This window comes from Trichechus manatus, unplaced genomic scaffold (assembly GCF_000243295.1).
Source record: "Trichechus manatus latirostris isolate Lorelei unplaced genomic scaffold, TriManLat1.0 scaffold00040, whole genome shotgun sequence".
Classification (NCBI taxonomy): Eukaryota; Metazoa; Chordata; class Mammalia; order Sirenia; family Trichechidae; genus Trichechus; species Trichechus manatus.
Window position 1 is genome coordinate 12051273 of NW_004443976.1, and position 8150 is coordinate 12059422.

At 40.2% G+C, this 8150-nt stretch overlaps 1 pseudogene; it reads right to left on the reverse strand.

The window, feature by feature from the left end:
* Window positions 1-2911: 2911 nt before the first annotated feature.
* LOC101356378 (c-Myc-binding protein pseudogene) lies at window positions 2912-3305 on the reverse strand (annotated as a pseudogene).
* Between the last annotated feature and the right edge of the window lie 4845 nt (window positions 3306-8150).

The window sequence follows — 8150 nt, forward strand, 5'->3', positions numbered from 1 at the left end:
AAATAAAAACTACAACGAGACACCATCTCACACCAATAATAATAGCACTGATCAAAAAAACAGAAAACAACAAATGGTGGAGACACTGTGGGGAGACTGGAACTCTCATACACTGCTGGTGGAAATGTAAAATGGTACAACCACTACAGAAAATGATACAGCACTTCCTCAAAAAGCTAGAAATAGAACTACTATATGATTCAACAATCCCACTCCTAGATATGTATCCTAGAGAAATAAGAGCTGTGACATGAATAGACATATGCACACCCATGTTCACTGCAGCATTATTCACAATAGCAAAACTATGGAAACAGCCTAAGTGCCCATAAATGGATGAATGGATAAACAAACTGTGGTACATACAACGATGGAATACTACGCAACGTTAAAGAATAACGAAACATCTCACAAGACAGAAGAACCTGGAGGACATTATGCTGAGTGAAATAAGTCAATCACAAAGGACAAATATTATATAAGACCACTATTATAAAAAGCCAAGAAAAGAATTTCACACAGACAGAAACATTCTTTGACGGATACCAGGGATGGGGTGGCGGGGGGACTACTAACTAGAACCACCAACTAGATAGTAGATTCGTACTAACTTTGGTGAAGAGAGACATAATACACAATATGGGAGAAGTCAGCACAACATAATCAAGGTAAAGGTACGCAAGAGTAAAAGGCAACAATGGTGAATACTGATACATATCCAATCCTGCAACAGCGGTAATAACAAAGAATAATGTACGAGTGGATACATAGGTAGATATGTAAGCTGAACAGGGGTGGGAGGGCATACGGAAGTATACCCATGTACATATGTATATGTACATGTTGCAAATATTCATGTATGCGTATGTTAGCCATGTTCTCAGGAGGGATCAGTCCCTGGAGAAGGACATCATGCTTGGTAAAGTAGAGGGTCAGCCAAAAAGAGGAAGACCCTCAACGAGATGGATTGACACAGTGGCTGCAACAATGGGCTCAAGCATAATGATTGTGAGAATGGGGCAGGACTGGGCAGTGTTTTGTTCTGTCGTACAGAGGGTCGCTTTGAATCAGAACTAACTCAAAGGCACCTAATAACAACAAATGCAATAGTGTGCACAGGGGACAGAGTCATGAAAACTCATTAGCCATAAACATACACGTCCTGGGACTGAGATACTGGGCTTGAGGGCTAAGGACTATGGTCTTGGGGGACTTCTAGGTCGATTGGCATATTATAATCCATATAGACAATGTTCTACATCCTACCTTGGTGAATAGCAACTGGGGTCTTAAAAGCTTGAAAGGAGCCATCTAAAACACAACTATTGATCTCTTCACATCGGGAGCGAAGGAGAGCGAAGAAAACCAAAGACTCAAGGAACCAATTAGTCCAAAGGACTAATGGCCCACATGAACCACAGCCTCTACTAGGCTGAGACCAGAATAACTAGATGGTACCCAGCTACCACTACTGACCGCTCTGTCGCTCTGACCCGTTCCACAGTAACAGGTCATGGACAGAGTGGGAGAAAAACGTAGAACAAAATTCAAACTCATAAATAAGACTAGACTTACTGGTCTGATAGAGACTGGTGGAAACCCCAAGACTTATAGCCCTTAGATACCCTTCAAACTTGGAACTGAAATCACTCCCAGAGATCACATTACAGCCATACAATAGACAGGCCTATAAAATGAACAGTAACACCACAGAGGAATGTACACCTCAGAACAAGCAACTATAGAAGACCTAAAGGGCAGCATTTGCCCAAAAGCAAAGTTCAGAAGGACGGTAGGGGCAGGAAAGCTGGGTGAATGGACATGGGGAACCCAGGGAAGAAGCGGGGAGAGTGCTGACACATTCAGGGGTTTGTAACCAATGTTACGAAACAAGCTGTGTTTAAATTGTTGAATGAGAAACTAATTTGCTCGTAAACTTTCACCTAAACAACAATAAAATGTTCCAAAAAAAAAAATTACAATCAGGGTAACTGCTGTTATGGCAAATTGAAAATAATTAACACAGAAAGGCCAATGTGCAACTAGAATCCACTGAAGCACAGAGAGAAGCAAGGCAACATTATCAGATAGGGCACGATTGCATAGAATGGAAGCAGGTGTCAGAGTTCAAACTGGCACACACAATTATCTAAGGGAAAGCGGTGGCAGAAAGGAGTTATTAGTTCTGTCCACATTGTGTAAACAAGAGCAGAGGATTTATGGGAACTTGTGTAAAATCAACCTACATCACATGGATCTCTCTAGCTGCCTACAGGGAATATAAACAACAGCGTCATCTTCATTTTAAACAATGACTGTACCTGTGCTCATATACTGAACCTAACAAAGGAATAGCACCGTGCTAAAAACTTCCTTGGTTAAAATCAGGGCTTCGGTCTGGTGTGAGCCCCTGCTGACAATTTGCATTTCTAACAAGTTCCCAAGCAATGCTAATGCTGCTGGTTAGGGACCAGTTCTGAGAACCACTAGTAGAGAAGTGGTTCTCAAAATTTATTATACATAAGAATCACCTGGGGCTCTTGTTAACCTGTAGATAATGATTCAGTATATCTGGGGTGGAAACGCAAATTCTCAGCAGGGACTTGAACCAGAACGAACTGGTTCCAAGCCTTGGTGACAATACAACCAGCACCATCATTCCTAATTAGACTGGCAAACAGGACGTCTTTTAAGGCAATGAAAAGTATTTAGATGGCTATATTCAGAGTTTTTTCAGGATTTACTTTGGATTCTCCCAAAGAAAGTTATACTGAGTTTTTACTGATGATTCTAAGTACGTGTTTACAACAAAATGTGATAAGTGAATTTAACATATTAAAAGAGTTTCATAGGATCTGTTCAGAAAAGATTATATACTATACAAACTGTTCAGATCTTAGAAAAGTATTTTTCAGTGTCTTTTCAACTGAGAAAAATCCCATCCAGTGCGCTTCTCCCCCTTAGGTGGTTCACACCGAGCAAACTTTGCTTTCAGTTTATTTTCTTCTACGGTAGCTTCAAATTTCTCTTTCATTTCTACCAATTCTAGGCAAAGCAGCTCTATTGCTGGATTTTCTGGGGTTGTAGCTCCTACGTGACGCTTTAAAAAATCCAAAGCACAATTAGGTTTCTCTGGTTCTTCACATAAGGCTGCCAACACCTTGGTCAGCATGTCCAGGCACCTCCAGCTTCTCCAAATACTTCTAGAACTGCTCACACTTTTTGACTGAGTCGGCTGCCTTGTAATGGGCCATAGTGACAGTGGCAGCGGCGTAGTTGGCGCCCGAGACTGTGGCTGGCGGGTTCTGATCACCCATTTTATTATCTTTTAAACCACATAAAATAAGATTTAAAAAAAAAGGAAAGGGGAATATAAGAATCCTAGCAAATCAATCCATATTACTTAAACTTTAAATGTGTTTAAAACAGCATGATGCCACCATCTTCTCAAGTTTTCATAATCTCTTTCTTAATATTGTTCTTGTTAGGTGCCGTCGAGTCAATTCCAACTGATAGCCACCCTGAGTACAACAGAACGAAACGTTTCCCGGTCCTGCGCCATCCTCACAATAGTAGTTATGATTGAGCCCATTGTTGCAGCCACTGTGTCAATCCATCTCGTTGGGTCTTCCTCGTTTGCTGACCCTCTACTTTACCGAGCATGATGTTCTTCTCCAGGGACTGGTCCCTTCTGATAACATGTCCAAAGTAAGTGAGATGAAGTCTTGCTGTCCTTGCTTCTAAGGAGCATTCTGGCTGTACTTCTTCAAAGACAGATTTGTTTATTATTCTAGCAGTCCACGGTATATTCAATATCGTTCACCAACACCATAATTCAAAGGCATCAATTCTTCTTCAGTCTTCCTTATTCATTGTCCAGCTTTCCCATGCATATGAGGCAATTGAAAATACTATGGCGTGGGTCAGATGCACCTTAGTCCTCAAAGTGACATTTTTGCTTTTTAACATTTATAAAGAGATGTTTTGCAGATTTGCCCAATGCAACACGTCCTTTCATTTCTTGACTGCTGCCTCCATGGGTGTTGATTGTGGATCCAAGTAAATTGAAATCCTTGACAACTTTAATATTTTCTCCATTTATCATGATGTTGCTTACTGGTCCAGTTGTGAGGATTTTTGTTTTCTTTATGTTGAGGTGTAATCCATACTGAAGGCTGTAGTCTTTGATCTTCATCAGTAAGTGCTTCAAGTTGTCTTCACTTTCAGCAAGTAAGTTGTGTCATCTACATATTGCAGGTTGTTAGTGAATCTTCCTCCAATCCTGATTCTGCATTCTTCTTCATACAGTCCAGCTTCTTGAATTATTTATTCAGCATACAGATTGAATATGTATGGTGAAAAGATACAACCCTGGTGCACACTTTTTCCAATTTTAAACCAGGCAATGTCCCCTTGTTCTGTTTGAACTACTGCCTCTTTGTCTATGTACAGGTTCCTCATGAGCACACTTAAGTGTTCTGGAATTCCCATTCTTCCCAATGTTATCCTTAATTTGTTATGATCCATACAGTTGAATGCCTTTGAGTAGACAATAAAACACAGGTAAACATCTTTCTGGTATTCTCTGCTTTTAGCCAAGATCCATCTGACATCAGCAATGATATCACTGGTTCCACATTCTCTTCTGAATCCAGCTTGAATTTCTGGCAGTTCCATGGATGAATTGCTGCAACCATTTTTGAATTATCTTCAGCAAAATTTTACCTGCATGCGATATTAATGATATTGTTAGATAATTTCTGCATTCCATTGGACCACCTTCCTTTGGAACGGGCACACACACAGATAGGTAGCTGCCTTCCAAATTTCTTGGCATAGATGAGTGAGCACCTCCAGTGCTGCATCCTCTTATTGAAGTATCTCAGGTGGTATTCCGTCAATTCCTGGAGCCTCGTTTTTCGCCAATGCCTTCAGTGCAGCTTGGGTTCCTTCTTTCAGTACCATCAGTTCTTGACATATGCTACCTCCTGACAGGACTGAATGTCAACCAATTCTTTTTGGTACAGTGATTCTGTGTAGTCCTTCCATCTTCTTTTGATGTTCCCTGTTCAATTTTTTGCCCATAGAATCCTTCAATATTGCAACTCAACACTTGAATTTTGTCTTCAGTTCTTTTTAGTTTGAAATTTCTCATTTTATTGAGAAATGCTGATAGGCAGTGGTTCTTAATATTAAAGAGACCTCTTAGGAATATTTTTTATGGAGAAAAAGCACTGATATGACATCCAACAAATTCACCATTTTTCTTTTTTCTTCTTAAAATTATTGAATTTATTGAATAGTATGTAAAGAATCCACCGCCTGTCAGTTTGTTGTACTGTGATGGCTTCTGTATTGCTATGATGCTGGCAGCTATGCCATCAATATTTCAAACACCAGCAGAGTCATCCATGGTGGACAGGTTTCAATGGACCTTCCAGACTAAGATAGACTGGAAAGACCTGGCACTCTACTTTCAAAAAATGAGCCAGTGGAAACCCTATGAAATCACAACAGAATATTGGCCAGTAGAGTGCTGGAAGATGAACTCCTTAGGTTGGGAGTCACTCAAAATACACAGTGGCCCCAACAATGGACTCAAGCATACCAACAATCATGAAGATGGCGCAGGACCGGGCAATGTTTTGTTCTGTTTTACGTGGGGTCACCGTGAGTTGGAGCGACTTGACGGCAACTAACAACATATAAAGAAAAATTCCATTCTTATATAAAAATTTCTACCTTTCTATGTCCTCAATCAACATGATGAACGACATGGCAGGAATTATGTTCACCAACTGCTAACACTAGTTTCTAGGTGATAGGACTTAAAGAGTTTTTTTTTTTTCCTTGTACTTTACACAGTACTTGAATCTTTTATAATAAACATATATTCTTTTTATACAACAGAAATCCAGGAATAGGAGGAGATATGGAATGTGTGGCTAATTGCCTCCATTGCCATGAGACCAGAATTGGATGGTGCCCGGCTACCATTACTGAATATTTTGATCAAAGATTCCACAGAAGAATCCTGATCAAAAGAGGGAAAATGAAGAATTTCAAATTCTCATGGACTCTAGACTTTCTGGAGCCATGGAGGGTAGATGAACCCCTGAAATTATCGCCCTGAGGTATCTTTGAACCTTGAACCAAAAATATCCCCTGGAGTCTTCTTAAAACTGAGCAATAGTTTAGCTTAACTAGTGAAAAAAGTTCTGCCTTCTAAATAGACAATAGATAAGTGCTATCTTTGGTGAAGGGTAGGACAGTACACAATACTGGGGAAGCCAGCACAACTTGTACAAGGAAAGGTCATGGAAGCTCCATAGACACATCCAAACTCCCTGAGGGACTGAATTGCTGGGCGGAGGGCTATGGGGTCCATGGTCTCAAGGAACATCTAGCTCAATTGGCATAACACAGTTTATAAAGACAATGTTCTACATTCGCCCGTGGTGAGCAGCGTGTGGGGTCTGAAAAGCCTGTGAGCAGCCATCTAAGATACTCTACTGGTCTCACCCCTTCGGGAGCAAGGGAGAATGAAGAGAACAGGATACGAGGAAAAGATTAGTCTAAAGGACTAATGAACCACAGCTACCAAGGCCTCCACCAGACTGAGTCCAGTGTAGCCAAATGGTGCCGGGCTTCCACCAGACTGCCCTGACCGGGATCACAACAGAGGGTTCTGGACAGAGCTGGAGAAGGATGTAGAACAAAATTGTAACACACACAATAAAGACCAGATTTACTGGCCTGAAAGAGACTGGAGAAACCTCGAGAATATGGCCCCCAGACAGGCTTTTAGCTCAGTGGTGAAGTCACTTCCAAGGTTCACCATTCACCTGGGAGTGGACAGCCCCGTAAAACCAAATGATACTAACGAGGTACAGTAGTCCAGTGACAAGGGCCAGAAGGCAGAAGGGGACAAGGAAGCTGGTGATAGGAAACCCGAGTTTGAGTAAGGACAGTATTGACATGTAGTGGGGTTGTTAACCATTGTCATAGGGCAACATGTGTACTGTTTAATGAGAAACTATTTTGTTCTGTAAACCTTCATCTAAAGTGAGAATAGCAGCACAACTGGAAGACTGCAATCAAATGTCACTGAATTGTGCATGTAGAAATTTTTGAAACGGTGTATCTTTGGCTATGTATATTTTCACCAAAAAAAAGTCAAGAAAGGAGAGGGTTGACATGTCATGGGGCTGTTAACCAATGTCATGAAACAATATGTGTACTACTGTTTCATGAGAAACTATTTGTTCTGTAAGCCTTCACCTAAAGTACAATTAAATAAAAAAACGGTCTGCCTTAAGCATTATGCTCCTTTAAGAACTATCTACGTGGGATCATGTTGACAACAGCAACTCAAAAAATTAGATAGGAATCTTAGGGGGCAGTGAATTTATGTTATTGGAGGAGGAAAAACTTAGAAAAGGAGGATGAGAATGATTGCACAACTCAAAGAATGTCATCAATATCACTAAATTGTACATGTAGACACTGTTGAACTGCTGTATGTTTTGCTGTGTAAAGTCTCAACAACAAACCTTTTTTTTTAGTTTAAAAAAAAAAAAGTAAGTCATCAGAACAATTTAACATTTGGATTAAATGTGGCAAAATGCTATCCTCTATAATAATAGTGATAATAGGTGTTGTCCAGATCATTTTCTGTACTATACTCTGAAATACATACATTTTTTTTAAAGACACGTAAAGCAAAAATAACTCTTGCAGAGGACGTAGAACGTTGGCATCCACAATCATCCACCTTAAGAAAGTGCTAATGAAAGGAAAACTGAACCAGACAATTAGAAACAGCAAATTAGCCCCAAATCCTTTTAACTTCGGCTTTCACATATACTACAGCCCCCCTAAATCTTCGTCATTGTTGGTTTGGGGCCAAAATAAAAGTTACATTTTTGTTCACTTGTTAGAAGTGACTTCAGAAATGTGTATATAAAAAAATACCAAAAGAAAATATGCCTCCTAGTGGTGGATTAAGGATGATGATTTTGCTGCTTTTGTGTATCACACCTTCCTTTCCTTTTCCAAATTATATGTTCCAACAATAGAGTCAGTTACAAAGCTGTTGTATTCACTACTGTGTTGATGCAGGGCAAGGGCCATACATCTGACCCACACAC